The sequence below is a fragment of the Cyprinus carpio genome, chromosome B16, assembly GCF_018340385.1.
Source record: "Cyprinus carpio isolate SPL01 chromosome B16, ASM1834038v1, whole genome shotgun sequence".
Lineage (NCBI taxonomy): Eukaryota > Metazoa > Chordata > Actinopteri > Cypriniformes > Cyprinidae > Cyprinus > Cyprinus carpio.
Genome location: NC_056612.1, coordinates 30,576,779 through 30,594,372, shown reverse-complemented (window position 1 = coordinate 30,594,372; position 17,594 = coordinate 30,576,779). Strand labels below are relative to the sequence as shown.

Sequence of the window (17,594 nt, the reverse complement as noted above, 5' to 3'; positions counted from 1 at the left end):
CAGACCTTCACATTGAGATGTGGGAGACAATGACTTTCTGAGAAGTATTGCATCCCTTTGCAGTCTCTGAATTATCCTCTCTCTCTTTCGGTCTCAGTTTAAAGACCCACTCATCCTGTTGCTGCTGGCATCCGCTGTCATCAGTGTTTTGATGCGTCAGTTTGATGATGCCGTCAGTATCACCGTGGTAAGTTCCTACTCACGTCTCCCTTGTCAGAAATTTGATTTCCTTGAAGTACTGAATTGGTCTATTAATACTCGTGTATCATTCCTTTTTGCAGGCCATTATATTGTTGTTACAGTTGCCTTTGTACAGGTAAATCCAACATACATTGAGGAAATTACCTCGTGACGTTATTTGATTTGACATCAGTCATGTAAAGTGATAGAATTAGGGCTAATGTCCAAATATTTTGGGGAACTTGAAGGTTTTTGGGCTCTGTTCTGCTTCATTTCAGGAATACCGCTCTGAAAAATCCCTGGAGGAGCTGGGGAAACTTGTGCCTCCAGAATGCCATTGGTGAGCATTATTTACAAAACTCAAAAAGCACTTTTCCTTCCATAGCTCGGAAAGCTTTAATAGCTTTCTATGTCAAAAACAATTGGATCTGGCTTAACAAATAAATTACACAAAATCCATCCTACTTTGGAAAAATACATATGACTATATTACATTTTGTGGTCAGGAAGTTTTTTTTAAAAATGTTTTTTAAAAGTAAGTCTCTTATGCTCATCAAAAGTTGTATTCATTTGCTTAAAAATACATTTTTTTTTTCAGCAGTAGTGGTATGTTCCAATCATATCATTCATGGATCAAAAAATTAATTTATTTTTGATGCTGGTTAATACACACATATATTAGTGACAACACATTTTTACCATCACAGAAGGATCCCACCATATGTGCCTCATGCCAGTGTCACCGTCTGTAAAAACATTTACGGACTGTGATATTTATAATCTTCTGAGAAAAGTTTTATTCCACTAAAATCTTCAAAAGTAATTATTAAAAAATTAATCTTAAAGGTTTTTTAGTTTTATTATCTATAATTATATCTTGCCCTAAATAGATGAGGAAGCCTTTCTTTCTTTCTTTCTTTCTTCCTTCTTTCTTTCCTTCGTTTCTTTCTTTCTTTCACTACATTAATGATAAAGATGTCAGGACAGTGGGTGTGAGGTCTTGATGTCTTAGATGTATTTTACAGAGCTTTACACCCATCAAATGCATATAAAAGGCATCCTTTCATACTACATATGGAGAGAGTGAGAATGGGAGGTGTAATTTCCACTTCAAACACACAAAGTCTCTTATTTGCACTTCAAAACTGGGCCGTGCCACAGCTTTGAGCCCTGTTCCCAAAACACCTGTAGAAAAACACCCTCAGCATGCACCACCATGTGTTACCCTGCTTTTTTCTGTCACTCTTCCTAATCGGGCACATGTTTCTCGCAGCAAGCATTTTTTTTTATTGCCAAGACTATTGGAGGTACATAAACAAAACTATCTGACCTCCACACGACTTCACTGGCCTAATTTCAAACCGTTCAACAAGCAGTATCTCTGTTTCCCTCTTTCCAACTCTCCCTATGCTCTAGTGTTCGAGAAGGACATCTGGAGCAACCTTCTGGCACGAGAGCTTGTGCCTGGGGGACACCGTCTGTCTGTCAGTCGGAGAGAGAGTCCAGCTGACCTGCGTCTGTTTGAGGGTGTGAATGGATATAGACACATAGTAAAACATCTCTCCTTTTTTTGCTTTCTCCTCTTCTATGCACATAGTGACATAGTTTATATGCACAACAATATTATTGATCATTTGGTCATATTCGGATTATTTAAGAATCATGTAAAAAAAAAATTAACCTTATTAATGTCATAAGCAAACACTTAATTCAAAATATTCCCTGTAACTTTGGGTGTGTTATTAGAAGGCTCCAGAGTTGGACTTAAGTAAAAAATGTACATGTAAACTGTTACTATTACACTTTTGCAGTCAAAAACATCCTAGAACAATGTGCTTGAAGTTTTACCAGATTGCACAATCGAAATAGGCAGTTAGTGGTAGAAATGCTTGTGCCTGAAGTAGCTGCATACGGTCTAATGGCCTTTTAGTGAAGCTGACCCTTCACTGCCCTGCAGGCGATGGATCTGTCAGTTGATGAGTCCAGTCTGACAGGAGAGACCACCCCCCTGCACCAAGACCTCTGCCCCTCAGCGGCTGCCACCAATGGCGATATCACGTCCCGCAGTAATATTGCCTTCAGGGTACGCTTGTGGGCGCTGTGGGAAGGCCAAGGTACAGTTACATCTCATACTTCACTAGGTTCTGCACCCCAATCTACCCCCCACAGAATTCCTTAGAGAGTTCATACTTCAAACTGTCATCAATCATAAAATTGTACATATTCCCCACTGCTTGCTTGTTTGTGTTTTATGTTTTTGTTTTAGTATAACTGAATTTTGAAAGCATTTTCATAGATAAATGTTTAAATAAGGTAACATTTCACTGGTTCCCTGTGGGAAGGCCAAGGTACTATTACATGTTTGTAATAGCATTTGATGACCGGGCCACAAGGTACCAGAAAAAAAAAATAGATTTTACAGATTTTGTTTTTGATAAAGAACATAAACCTACATCTAGATGCTAATTCAAGGCTACTATCAAATGTGTATTTTCTAAAAGATAACTATTTTTTTTTTAAATATTATTATTATTATTCTTTATTATTATTATATTATTATTATTATCAGGCCAACACAAACCTGTTTCTTGATTAGAAACAATATTACTCATTAGAACATGCAGAACGTAAGAATAAGATAATCTGGGGGGGTTTTTTTCTATGAACGATAGTTATTTTGTTTAAAACATTGAAAGTGTTTTGTCATGTTTCTGACCATAAGAATAGTTAAAACCACAATTAACTGTCTGTTTTGTTTTTTGTTTTTTTTTACAACTTTCACATTGGAGCAAAAAATCTGCCCCTTTAAACTTTTGATATTTATTGTGATAATTATCGATATCGACTGATATGGAAAAAAAAAATTGTGATAATAATTTTTGTGGCCATATCGAAGTTTAACATCAAGTTACACAGTTTGTTTTTCTGATTTTTGTTTTTTTTTTTCATTTAGTCAGTAATAATTGAATATTGATGCATTATTAATTTTATTATAGTGAAAAGATATATTATATTGCGATTTAATTATTTAGTGAATTTAAAAATTTATTCATAAAACCTCTCCATAATTTTAAGAAAATGTGGAAACACTTTAAAGTGGGTTCAAGAGGATCTGCTTCAGACATTTCTATTTTTTTTTTTTTTTTTTTTTTTGGATAAGACAAAATGAATTTGCACACACTTTTAAGAATTTTGCTTTTAAATTGTAGGGCATTGTCATAGGCACTGGAGAAAAACTCTGAATTTGGTGAAGTGTTTTAAGATGATGCACGCAGAGGAGGTAATCAAGCATAAACCAGAGGGATTGACATTATAAAAAAAACAAAAAAACATCTTTGCTTCACATTTTAAATTTTTTTCTATTTGTTATTTAAACAGGCTCCTAAAACCCCATTACAGAAAAGCATGGATTTGCTGGGAAAACAGCTCTCCCTTTATTCCTTCGGGATAATCGGTAGACATCTTGTTAAGATTTGTCCAATTAACATTCATTGGCACTTTCAGAGTTAGTGATGCATGCCATCTCATTAAAAATGCAAAACCCTAATTTCTGTTCTGTCATATCCTGTATTCGTTTCTATGTGACAGCACTAATGTACTTTCTCAATTTTAGGAGTGATCATGATGGTCGGATGGCTTCAGGGGAAGTACATTCTAGACATGTTCACCATAGGTGGTTCAGGTATGTCTTCATCAGTGCCAGCCCAGCACAGAGACAGATGTTATCGTGAGGCATGTGACTTGAGCACGTAGTGCAGGTTTTGGCTAAGTTTTAAAGTTGTGCATCATTGCTCTTCTCTTCAGCCTGGCTGTGGCAGCTATCCCAGAAGGCCTCCCCATTGTAGTGACTGTGACTTTGGCACTGGGAGTGATGAGGATGGTGAAGAAGAAACGGGCCATCGTTAAGAAAACTGCCTATAGTGGAGACGCTGAGTATGTTATACATTTCTACGTGACCGCATACTTTTGCACTGAACATCATGTGGTGACCCAATGTAGTACACAAAGTGATTATCTTGCAAAAAGTAAACAAAGTGTCTAAGTCAAAACATTGAAATGTTTTTTTATTATTACTGCATTAGTGTGCATTAGTCTCTTGTGTTCTAATGGTTTCAAAGTACACTGTAATGGCCAAAAACCACATTCATCCAAGTTTGAGGGCATGGCACGCAACCTGCCTGTATTGCTATGCTGGCTAATTTGGCTACGATGAATAGTGACAAATAATTTTTTGTAAAAAATGCTAAATGACTTTCCTTCTAAAAGCTATTAAACCTTTTTATTTCCAATTAAAAAATGTAAACCCCCTTAAATTAGGAGATAGATTTACTTGAGATGCAAAATTAAACATAAAAAGTCTTGTTTTCTAAGAAAGTTTGTTTTTAAAACTCAAAGAGTCAAAATGTCGGAATTTTTCTGACCCCAATGACAGATATTTGTTATTGTTTTAATAAACTCACTTAATTGTGATCTTATCTTATGTTTTTTTTTATTTTTTGTGGTTTTTTTTTAAAATTATTTTTTTCTTGATTTTTTATTTTATGTATTTTTGTTTTTGAAGTAAAGACAAAAATTCATCACTTTATTGCAGTGTGATCAGAACGGTATTTTTAAAAGTAATTTCTATGTTATCGGTGGTTGAGAGCATAGTATCAAGTATTCAAGCCATTTGTAAAATAAAAAAGTTTAAATAAATTAACAAGTAATTGCGATATATTGGATATTTTTTCTTCTTCTTTTACCTTTGAAGAGACCATATTGACGGTTTTGTTACATCACATTGTTTTCTTACATTTTCTTTCCTTTTTCTTCAAAAAGTCTTATAAAGTCATAACTATATTTATATTCATAAAAATGTAAAATGTTCATGCTATCAATTTCCCTATCAGAAATGCCTTAAATTATTTGTAATCTATTGTCAAAGTACCTCTTGTCTAATGTTCAGACCAAGACCTTGTGCAGTTTCTTCCTGTTGGACAGATCACAGGAGAACAAAAAGTCACTTTGGTGCTTTCTCCCCTCAGTGGCATTACATAATGAGTCATATGAGAATCAGTCAGCCCACAGGGGTCAAATGACCAGCCACAGTCGCGCTGAACATGCACTAATTTTTAATGCAGAGTACACGCATTAAATCAGGTCCAAATGTTCTTGTGGGTGGCAGTAACATTTTTACATTTTTTAAGAAATGTTTATTGCTATGGTTAGAACCATTTTCAAATGAGATGGACTTAATGGCTCTTTACTAATTCTGAAACAACATTTATGCCAAGCAGAGGAATAAAACCCTTGTGGCTACAGTATATTGTTAACACTGGTCAAAGACGAGGATTGTTTTGGCACAGTTTGCAGAGGAGTTTTATCTACAAAACAATATTTGAATGTAGCTTCGTATTTGACTAATTGCAGATGGTAAAACAAGAATGCTTAGGGGGATGTATCCAGGACAATCAGTCACCATCCAGGACTGAAACTGATTTATAAAATATATCAAAGTATATTTTATGTAACTAAAAGTTATGAAATCAGTAGTTTCAACTGCAAAATCTTAATTAGGTGAGCCACATGTAAAGCTGTTACCACTCAAGGGCTATACATTTACATGTTACCATATGTTAAGGGTGTATTTTAACTCCACAAAAATGTTGTTTGTGTTCATATGGGAAAATATCATTATGTAGGTGTCTTGTTTCAATCTTTTAATACTGGGCCTCATTTCCATTTTCTCTTGACAGATATGACTGATTACTAGTAATCAGAATCTGCTTGGTTGTGTGTATTAACCTCCTTCTCCTCCCTAGGCTGCTGTAATGTGATCTGCTCCGATAAGACAGGCACTCTCACTAAAAATGAGATGACAGTCACTCACCTGTTCACCTCTGATGGACAGCACGCTGAAGGTAAGAGCCCTAAAACTTTCAGTTGGATAAAAGGAGACGAAAGAAAAAAGAAAGGACGGTGATGCGTGGCAAGTATGTTGTCCCATACTTGGAATTTGTGCTCTGCATTTAAGCACACACACAACACCGTGAACACACACCCGGAGCAGTGGGCAGTCAATGCTGCGGCACCCGGGGAGCAGTTGGGGGTTCGTGCCTTGCTCAAGGGTCTCACCTCAGTCGTGGCATTGAGAGTGAGCGCTGGTTATTCACTCCACCCACCACGACAATCCCTGCCGGACCTGGGACTCAAACAACCCGCTACCTTCAGGGTTACAAGTCCGACCTCTCTATCCATTTAGGCCATGAATTCCCCCTCCTGTAAAATACAGTTAAAATACAGTAAATACACTCACACTCCCAGAAATATAGGTACAAAAGCTGTCTCGGGGCAGTACCTTTTGTATACCTTTTGAACAGGTTACCACCCTAGTAACAGCTTTTGTACCTTTTTTTGTAAGAGTGTACATGAGCAAACGTATTCGGACCCCCCATACTTGCTTGTTGAGCACTGAATTCCTAAATTATTGGTATTAACAGGTCGATAGTAATTTCTGCCAGCTCCCACTCTAGGAGGATTTTTTTCCGTTGCACCTTTGGAACCTGAATGCAGACAATTTGCCCTCATTCAGATACATGAGCGTAAGGTCCAACTGTGGGTGAAGTTCGTGGCTTAGTGGTTAGAAGAGTTTGGACCACTCAAACTGAACCCTAAGGTTGTGGGTTTGAGTCTCAGGTCGGCAAAAATACCACAACTGAGTGGTGCCCTTGAGCAAGGCACCGAACCCCCAACTGCTCCCTGGGCGCTGCAGCATACATGGCTGCCCACTGCTCTGGGGTGTGTGTTCAGCTGCTGTGTATGTGTTGTCACTGCTGTTGGTGTGTGCACTTTGGATGGGTTTAATGCAGAGCACGAATTCTGAGTATGGGTCACCTGTATGTCACGTCACTTCACTGTTGTCGTTAGCAAGCCTGCATTAATAGACATTGACCAAAAGTGAGTGTATATATTTCTCCATTTTTCCCAAAACATAATAACAGTTTGGCACCTGTTTTTAAATAATTATAACAAGAAGAAGAAGAAATAATAATAAGTAACATTCCTCAGATAGCAGCAAATCCAAGTGTGATTAGAATGATTTCTGAAGGATCATGTGACGCTTAAGACTGGAGTACTATGTTGAAAATGTAGCTTTAGCATCACAGGGAAGTAATTAAATTTTAAAATACAGGGAAATAGAAAACAACTTTTAATTTTGTAATATTATTTCAAAACACTTACATTTTACTGTATTTTTGAATAAATAAATGCAGCCTTGGTGACTTCTTTCAAAAATGAAAAGAACGCTGAACGTTTGAATCTGCTCTGTCAGGTGTCCTTTGTCCTGAATAAACCAGCAAACCATTAGGAATACGTCATCTTAAGTGTATAGCTGTGATGTTTTCATAAGCCCTATGGATTTGAAGAGGAGCCTCTAGGGTTCTCTCTGAGGAACAGGAGGAATGTCTCAGAAGTCTCTTCAAAGCACAGCAGTCAGCTGAGGAGTAGATTGAGGTCTCTCACTTTTAAACTTACTAGGTCAACTTCTCCCATGTCTATTACTCATGCTTTTTTATTTCACATCCCTGTGGGCTGCAAACAGAGCTCTGTCAAAAGACTGCTAAAGTCATCTAGCATCAGTGTTTGAGCCTTGTGTGTTTGTTAAAGTTTGTAATCTTTCCTCAAAAGTATTTAACATCCGTGGAAAGACTTTTCCCTTTTTGCTGACATCACCAAGACATCTTATTTTTCCACCCCTTACCTCCAAATGCCCTGTCGTAAATAGACCACATTTCAGAGTCAATCAATTTCTTATATAAAATGAAAGTCCCATCCTACATTTATATTCTATTTCACTTCTATTTTCACACATCACAACTATTTAAGTTAAATTGCATTTCATGTTGACTTTAAGGTGTTAAGATCTACCTTAACCTGATTTGGCTTCTTTTACAGGTCACTGGCGTCGGGTTTACAACAATTCTGGAGAGGTTTTGATGGATGGAGAGGTGGTAACATGGCTTTTCAACACCTCCTTCAGCAAGATTGTGGAGGGTGAGTCTGAGCAGAGATTATTATGAAATGCAGAGCTGTTCGGGTGTCACTTGTGTGACACATTTCTTTTGGTGTCTGAAATCCCGTAGGCTGGCTGTGTGTGTGCAATGATGCAGTAACTCAGGAGCAACACCCTGATGGGCCGTCCTACTGAAGGCGCCCTCATCAGGCCCTGGCTATGAAGGTACAGTATAGTGCTGTTCTGCCATGATCTCCTGCTAATTGTTGATCTTTTCGTGATAGCTACATGCAAATACTGGTGTCATAAAACATAAACCCAAACAAATGTGGTTGGATGTGCCCACCTATTGGCAAACAACGAGGCAGCCAGCCTGTGGGAATGATGACTGCGTGGTACTAGTCTTGTCACCTTATGTCACTCCAATCATTTTGGCAAAACAGAGAAGTGTTTGGAATCGGTTCTGCTTGCTCTTGCTAATTTAAGATGAGCAGACACGCTTTCACACCCCATAGAGAACAGGGTTACTGTGGCACAACCAGCATCTCCCCTGAGGTTTCCCGGTTGTGTTAACGTCTGGGTACTCTAATTAACATTTGTTTTCTCCACAGGACGTTTACAGGGATTGAAACTAAGAGAAATGTCATGCAAATTCAAGGATAAAAAGACACTAGAGTTTTTATGTTTTTCTGAGAAAATGTGGGTGGTTCTTGTCTGCGCAAAAACTCACTGCCACAATACTGCTGTGGTTTTTTACACAGAATTGCACACGGGCCAGCCCCAAAAGCATTTCAGAATAGTCACGTTGCTGTCAGGCACTGCTTGTAAAGGGATAGTTCACTCCACCAAAATGAAAGCAGTCATCATTTACTCACCTTAATTTCAATTCCAAAACATTCCAAACATGGGGCGGCCAAAAAAATATAGATTTTTAAGAATGTTGGTAACCAAACAGTTTTGGTTCCCATTGACTTCCATTGTATTTTTTGTCCATATAATAGAAGTCAATGAGAACCGAAACAGTTTGGCCACTAACATTCTTCAGAATATCTTCTTTTATGTTTCCTAAAAAGAAAGTCTCTCATATAGGTTTGGAAAGACAGGGTGGAGTAAATGATGACAGCGTTTTCATTTTTGGCCAACCTTTGCACTTGGAGGTGCCTCAGGGGTTTGTGGCGTTGGCACGACAAAGACCTTTTGTTTTTCTTGATCTGACCTTGCTGTTCTTCATATGCTGATTTTGTACTCTATCCACTCTTTTTAATCAGAGTTATTTCACTGAGACCAGACACTGATAGGTCTCTTGAGATTAGCCTGGACTTCTGTATTTTCTTTGAAGGATTCAAGTGAGGCCGAACCCGAGTATGTGACCACATGTTTTCTGTTCTTTGTAGATGGGTTTTGGAGGGGCTGCAGCAGGAGTTTGTGCGTCTGGAAGAAATTCCCTTCTCCTCAGAGCAGAAGTGGATGGCTGGTCCGCGTTGTCCATCGCACCCAGCAGGTAAACTGGACCACATAGTGGACAACACTTTGTAAGAACGTGGGGGTGAAAAAAAAAAAAGGAGTATATGCTGCAAGGTACTGTATTGGAGCTGAAAATTACGTTGGCAGCATCACAATAGTGCACATATAATTTCGCATTCACATCTCTGATCCTACTGATTCACATGCACCAAATGAACCCCCCTCAAAATGGATAAAAGCACCATAATGCTTTCTCTCTTGGCTGGCTATTTATCACTACTCTCAGGCTCACACCTGAGCTCTCTCAAAGAGCTCTCTCAAAATCTTAAGAGCCAATCTGAGCTTCTTTCAGTTATGGCTGTCAGGGTGCACAAGTGTTTTTCAGCCCACTGGAAAACAAAACTCCTTAAATGTTGTATAAAAAACTGATCACTTTATCAAATAATATAGCCTTTTGTTTAGTATTGGGCAGTACTAGGTCAGCATAAGCTGTTGAAGTACTTGCTGAGTGTCAAAAGAACTAAACTAATAATCTTTCCTTACTTCTGATTTAAATGACAGGACCAAACCTGGCCATATTCTTTGTGAAGGGGTGCCTATGAGCAGGATCATCCGCTTCTGTACTTCCTACAACAGTCAAGGGGTCACTCTGCCTTTTGACCAATCAGCAGAGAGAACTCTTCCAGCAGCAGAAGAGCTACATGGGCACTGCGGGTTCTCAGAGGTACAGCACTTTCATTTCTCTAAAATAAATGTCATACCAATGTTGAAACAAAAGTCTTGAAACATTGTCTACGCTTATATATTCCCTAAAAGCTAGGAGCTGCAGGAAGGCTGCATTACAATTGAAAGAGGTGGAAATCACTCCCTTTTCCAGTGAAAAGATTTGTTAGACAGATATAAAAAACCCAAGTTTTTCTGCATTGAGATTGCCCTGTTCTTTATATACAGGTGTGATACTTTGCAGTATCAAAATGTTTGTTGTTGTTTTTATTTAATACTGACCTGAGCGAGAATATTTCACATAAGACGTTTACATATAGCCTACAAGAGAAAATACTAGTTGAATTTATAAAATGAACCCCATTCAAAAGTTTACCAACAAATTCTTTGGTTTTCCAGCATGTATCCATCCAGTATTATTTGAACCCTTTCGACATGACTATATGATTTTGAGATCCATATTTTCACACCGAGGACAACTGAGGGACTTACATGCAACTATTGCAAAAAAGTTCAAATGCTCACTGATGCGCCAGAGGGAAACAGTGCATTTAGGATGAAAAACTTTGGAAATTTGAAGATCAGGGTAAACTGAACATATTTTGTCCTCTGGGGAAACATGTAAACTTATTTCTGTAGCTTCTGAAGGGCAATACTAAATGGGAAAGAAAAAATGATATTTAGGCAAAATAAGAAAAATGTACACATCTTCATTCTGTTCAGTTTACACCCCTGGCTCTTAAAGCATCTTTTGAACCCTTTTGTAATAGTTGCGTACAAGTCCCTCAATGTGAAAGATCTCAAAATCCTAGTCATTGTTGGAAAGGGTTCAAATATGCACAAGATGCTGGAAAACTAAAGAACTTCTGGGGACCTGAAGGATTTTTCTGAAGAACAGCAGGCGGCAGTTTAACTGTTCAGGGATGAACAAGGGACTGGACTCATGAGCCACTATTACTAAAACAACAAACAAACAAAAAACAGCTGTGGGTCATCCAAGTAACAACACAGTATTAAGAATCAAGCGTCTATGTAAACTTTTGAACATGTCATTTTTATAAATTCAATCTATTGTTTTTCTCTTGTGAGCTATATGTAAAGGTACTTTTGAATGAACTATACACTAACAAACAAGTAACATGCAATTTTGTATGATCCCTCTTATTTTGGTAAAATTATTAACATTTTGCAGATACTGCAAAGTGTATGTAAAATTTTGACCACAACGGTATATAGCTATAAGTGGGGAATTTGGGCCAGTGGATTTTTGTAGACATATAGGACAACATTGTTTCGATGTCTAAACCTTCAAAGGGGTTGTCATAGCAAGTTCTCTTGTATTAAATAACAAATATTATGGCTTGCTGTATTAGGCCCTTACAGGGACACAATTAGCTGATTTCAGCGGTTGTCCTGTGGGTGGCATTATGGGTAGACATTGCTGATCTTTCATGATCCTTAAGTGTTTGTGTTACCACTGTCAGTACTTAATCTAATGTAGTAGCTTATACTTTGTTGAAAGTTGCTTCTAGCTTCATGTAAAGCTCTGATGTCCTACTTTTTTGTCTACAAATTTTTCTGCCATCATCAAATCACACAAAACTTTGAAATGACACCCAAATATTTTTCTGTCAGCTCTAATGGTGGCTTCTCAGTTGCCCCTGACAAGTCTTTCCACAGCTTACAGCTGTCTTCATGTCATTTAGCTTGTCTTGATAATATTAAGTTGTCTCTGAGGACGGAGAATACAATATTGAGTAATTAATATTGAGATCAAGCAGATTTTGGCAGCAGCTGATGATGTTGTCCTGTCCTCTGTCAGTGCTGGCGTTTGCTTCTGGATCTGAGATGGGCGCTCTTACCTTCCTGGGGCTGGTGGGGCATCATTCGACCCTCCCCAGAGCGGAGTGAAAGAGGCAGTGGCGACGCTGATCAGCTCTGGAGTGTCAGTGAAGATGATCACAGGGGATTCACAAGAGACTGCAGTGTCAATTGGTGTGACTTTCAAGCTTGTTATCCCTTTTCGGTCACAGTGCGTGGTCTCTCCATCTTCAGCGATTTTACTATAATTTACAGACATTTTCAAACTCTTAAACAACTCACATTTTAGGCCTGGAAAATAGTTGCTATTTTCTTTTTACATAATGTTTAATGTCAAATTTAATAATTCAAAAATCAATTTTGAAAACAGTTTTTCCTGTAAAAGAGCATGTAAAATGAGGAGGAAATGAACAAAGAAGAAATATAACATGGCAATGTAGTGATACGTAATAAAAAACATAAATACTTAAATATATTATTAGTATAAATATTTGCTTGCCTATATTTTTACTTAAAGTATTTTCATAAATACATTTCAAATGGCTTTTTGTGAGTAATAGATCCATAACATGTTGCTGAATCACAGTTTTGATCAATTAATGGAACAAATGATTTTTTGAAAATGATAAATTAATACAAATTCTTTCTATTTAGTTTGAATAAAGGGTCAGTGTAGTTTACTGAAACAAAACAAAAATATTTTAGTTATCTAGTTTCTCAAAAGCAATATTTGATGATCTAAAAACAAAAAACTTGAAATATAAAAATTAAAAACTATATATACACATTTTAAAAATACTTAAACAAATAAAAATGACAACTTTAACTTTTAAACAACAATGAAATTGGGAAATATAAAAAATAAAAACTATTTTCAAAATATTAGTGCATACTATAATAGTATTTTCAGTGATACTAAACACTGGTTTGAAACCTATAAAAAATAAAAAATAATCCTTTATTAGTTTTTTACTTTTAGTTTGGACATTAAACCAAGTTGAATCTACTTATTTTTTAAATAAAACTATTAAATTGCTCACATATATTTATTCTGTTGCCTCTCTCTGACCACAGCAAGTCGACTAGTGGACCTCTATACCAAAGGTTCTCATCTCTGTCTGGAAACGAAGTCGACCAGATGGACATCCAGCATCTCTCTCAGATAGTGCCCAGGGTATGAACACGCTTTCATACACTCTAAGCTTCTTCTCTGCTCTACTATCCAAAAGACTCACAGTAGAAAAAAAAAGGTTTGGACAGTTTTCAAGTCCACACATGTTTTTTGTAGGCAGTCTTACAACTGTGGCATCCAAGAGGTTTTATAGTTACCTGTTTAATTTTTGAGTATAGTAAAAAACATAGTTTAAAAAATAGATTCATGGCAGTAATTGAATCATGAACACAAGACTTTTTCTCATTTGTATCTGCCAGTGTGTAGAGCTGCTATGAGGAGTGGGTGCCATGAAATGAATTTGTAACTTGTCTCCACAGATAGTGGTATTCTACAGAGGCAGCCCTAGGGACACAGTTTAAAGATAGTTAAGGTGAGTGCAGCAAGCAAACTGATTGTTTGTGATCATACTCCACATATAACCACTATGTTTCTTAGAGTGCTTCTTTCTGGTTTCAGTCCTTACAGAACATCGGTGCCGTACTGTCGCAATGACGGGAGACGGTGGTAGGTTTGTCAATGACGCGGTGGGGGGCTCTGAAGGCAGGCAGACATCGGTGTGGCAATGGGTCAGTACTGGGACTGCTGTGTGCAAAGAGGCAGCAGACATGATCCTGGTAGACGATTGACGTTTTTTCAGACTATCACTCATGTAAGCATATGCTTTTTTGGCTTTATCAGACTTGTGAGGACTATTGATGTGCCGTCTGATGAGTCTACGGCAACTTCCTCAAGCCTTTGTTTCTCAATCTATGTCTGCTATTTGAAGAAGGGAAGGGGATTTACAACAACATTACGAAACCTTTGTGCGCTTTCAGACTGAGCACGTGAGTTTGGGCATGTTCCCGTTATCAGAAATGACAACATTTTTCTTTTTACATTTATATGTGGTGTAGGTGAAGATTGTTTAGATGAGCTTAAAATGTTGTTTTCTAGGGATTTCTTCTTCTTTTTTTATTGTTTTGACATTTGTCTGGTGGAGACTCACAGACGGAGGCAGTGATGTTGAAATCATGAATTAAAAAACAATGTGATTTTGAAATATTGTGTGGTGCTCCATAGTCACAAAAACTTGTTTTTATTTCCTTTAGTTTTTTATAGCTTTAGTTTGACGTTACTATGAATACCACTACTGTTCAAAGTTTGGGGTTGGTAAGATCTTTCAGTCTCATGATCATCAAGGTTGTATTAGTAATTTGATTAAACATTCAGTGAAAATGGTAATATTGTGGAATATTATTACAAATACAAAAATTTGTTGTGTGTTTTAAAATGTAATTTATTCCTTTGATGATAAAAAAGCCTGAATCACATCAGCCATTACTACCGTCTTTCTAGTCGCGTCGTGATCTCTTCAGAAATCATTCCTAATATGCTGATTTGATGTCTTAAGAGTTCATTTTACTTATGATAAATGCATAGAAAACAGTTATGCTGCCTACTTTTTTTTGTGGGATTTTTTGATGAATAAAAAAATATATCAGGATGTATACATTTTATATTATTTCGTCACTTAATATAATAATATATATATTTCTATATGTTTATAAGATACTCAATATCCCGGGATACATAAATACTGTTGATAAATGATCTCTTTCCTTTAGGAGCATTGCTCGCCCTCACCCCCTCATCAGCCCTGGCAAACACTTATGAACTTCCCAGCCCTCTGAATGCCATGCAAAAATCCGTTGGATCAACATCATTATGGATGGGCCGCCAGCCCATCAGAGGTAAATAAACTTGTATTACTCAATAGATTTATCACCGCAGTTGAATCAGGACTGCGATTTTTAGTATAAGAACCATTGGGACACTCGCTATTTCAGAATAAGAATGAATTTAATTTTTTTCCTTAGTTTGGGAGTTGGAGGCTGTCGACCAAGACGTGATCAGGAAAAAACCTCCACGAAAATGGCTCGAGGGACAGCAGCATCATTCACCCGCAGTCTGATAGTGGAAAATCCTAGGTGTCGTCCTTCATCTTGGTTTTTGGCACATTGTTTGTGTTCTGGGAGAAGGTAGGCAACGTTGCGATCTGACGAGGGCCTTCCTTGTACAATGTGTCGTATTTGCTGCGTTGTTTGGTTACATTTTGTGTCCAATATACATATCAAAAACAGAACCAATTTGGTACAATGGACTAAACGATTGTGTTGTTGAACTAATGCACTTGGTTTTTGTGTTAGAGGCATCATGCATAACTCTGTTTATCATATTAAACTATGTGGTGTTTTTTTGTTTGTGTTTGGACTAACTTGGAGAATACATTGATATGGGGCGCGTGGGTGATACACACATGTGCCGTGGACCTTGTATAGAGCCTCATAAAATGGTTTAGAAAACACGTAAAACGAGACAGCTCGTTAAAACATGAAAACAAAACTACCCCTACAGCGACGATGTTTTTTTTGGGTAAAGTAGCATCTAAACGCTTTTTGGAAAATTGACAGTAGTTTAATGAAGTACAATTGAAATTTTATAGAACGATGAAAAATTGCCAAATCCCGAAAGCTGCAGCGAACAATGCCAAAACGTTTCGCAAGGACCGGTGTAGAAGGCATGCCCTAGATCCCCCCCTGCCACCTCTCACCACATACCCCCACCCACCACTGGGCCTAGTATCCAATAACCTTTTTTTGTTGGTTGAGGCGCGGGGCAATAGAGAATCAACCCCAAGGGACACCACCGTGGAAGTTTACGACTGTTTTGTGTTCTGTCTATATGTTTCAAAGCCGCTGGCGTCGACTGTCGATCAAAGGTATAAGCAAACCCCAAAAAATGAACTCGAATGCCAACATGGGTGGTATTCATGTGATTATTCTCGAATGGGACAGTGTTAAGAACATCGGGGAGAGGTGAGAGCCGAAATCTTAAAAAGTGCCCCTTGTAGTGGAATTTTTGATAATGACACTAAATATACTGGCAGTGTGTACTCAGTCTCACGTGAATGCAAAATATCCTGCACAGTGTTTTAGATCTGAAAAGTGCACATTTGTATACCAGGTTAGTCAACTCTGAAATCATTGAAAAGAGCGTTTTAAAAAGAGAAATCCAAAGCTGTTCATGTTGACCTCAACTCGAAACATTGCATATTGCCCCTCTCCCAATTGTAGTCTTTGGAATTTGTCTGAATTGAAAATGCAACTCCTTCTTTGCACTAGGTGACGCTTTTGGAGCGGTTTAAATAAGTAGCGGTTTCACGGTAACGCTGTACAATAAAGCAGCATTGCGCTCATAAACATTGCCCTTATCAGGTAAATTACAGGCACCATGCAGGAAATGAACGATGAGACCCAATCGACCAAATTCACCACAGAAGTTAAGCATTCGGAAGATAGGAAAGGGATGTTTGGAAAAAATTAATAGTTTTGGGAGTTAATGTCGCAAGTTAAGTTAAGGTAAAAAAAAATGCTATTAATACAGAGCAATGCAGCTGTGCAGGTATGGTCAAATTGATTGTTGTGGGCACCTCCCCAAACCAAAATTAGAATCCTTGTCAGCTAACCCGATGAAACGAAGGGTGGCCACTTTAGGGCACTTAGGACTTGTAAACACGGGACAGTTTAAGAAAACGGTGTTTAAGTCAACATGACGCTTCACTAATGGCAAAAAGGGGCATTTGCTGTCTTTGATTATCGGTTTAAGCCGGGATAACTCACAATGTCCCGTGCATCAGCCATCATCCCCGAGGCGCATACACGCTGGGCGGTTAATGGTATCGCTGCAGATCCGAACCCCCGGCATGGGTGGGCATAGAGTTGGACTCGAATATGCAGATAACTGCGATTGTTTCTGGCTATGCATTTTTCTGGCTCCATAATGGGGCTCAACATCCTGGGCATAACCTACTTCCCTTCCCTCCGCGACAAGAAGGGTCTTTCAAAATGAGAGCCTCAGCATTTTGGTAATGACACCAAAAACCTAGAGAAACCACAGTACCAACAATTTTCACCTTAGATGTACAGCTGAGCCCAACAAAATGTTAAGTTAAACTGCAGAAGAAATCATTTCATCTATTGCACTAAAATTAAAAAAAAAAACAAAGAAGAAAAAGAAAATATGTGAATTGGATCATGGCAAGACTTCGTTGTAGAGGGACTGTAGATAGCGGATATACTGAAGATTAAAGAAGATCTGTGTTCTTTGGAACATTCTCAAATCATTGTGATATTTTTTAGCATTATTAATAGATCTGGGGGTGGTTATAGTATTTATTGAGCTTTTGTAATTTTTAGCATT

The 17,594-nt window shown here is 37.8% G+C and overlaps 1 pseudogene; it reads left to right on the top strand.

Moving 5' to 3' along the window:
• Positions 1-13,981, top strand: part of LOC122139937 — a 31,442-nt pseudogene extending 17,461 nt beyond the window's left edge.
• Positions 13,982-17,594: the final 3,613 nt, after the last annotated feature.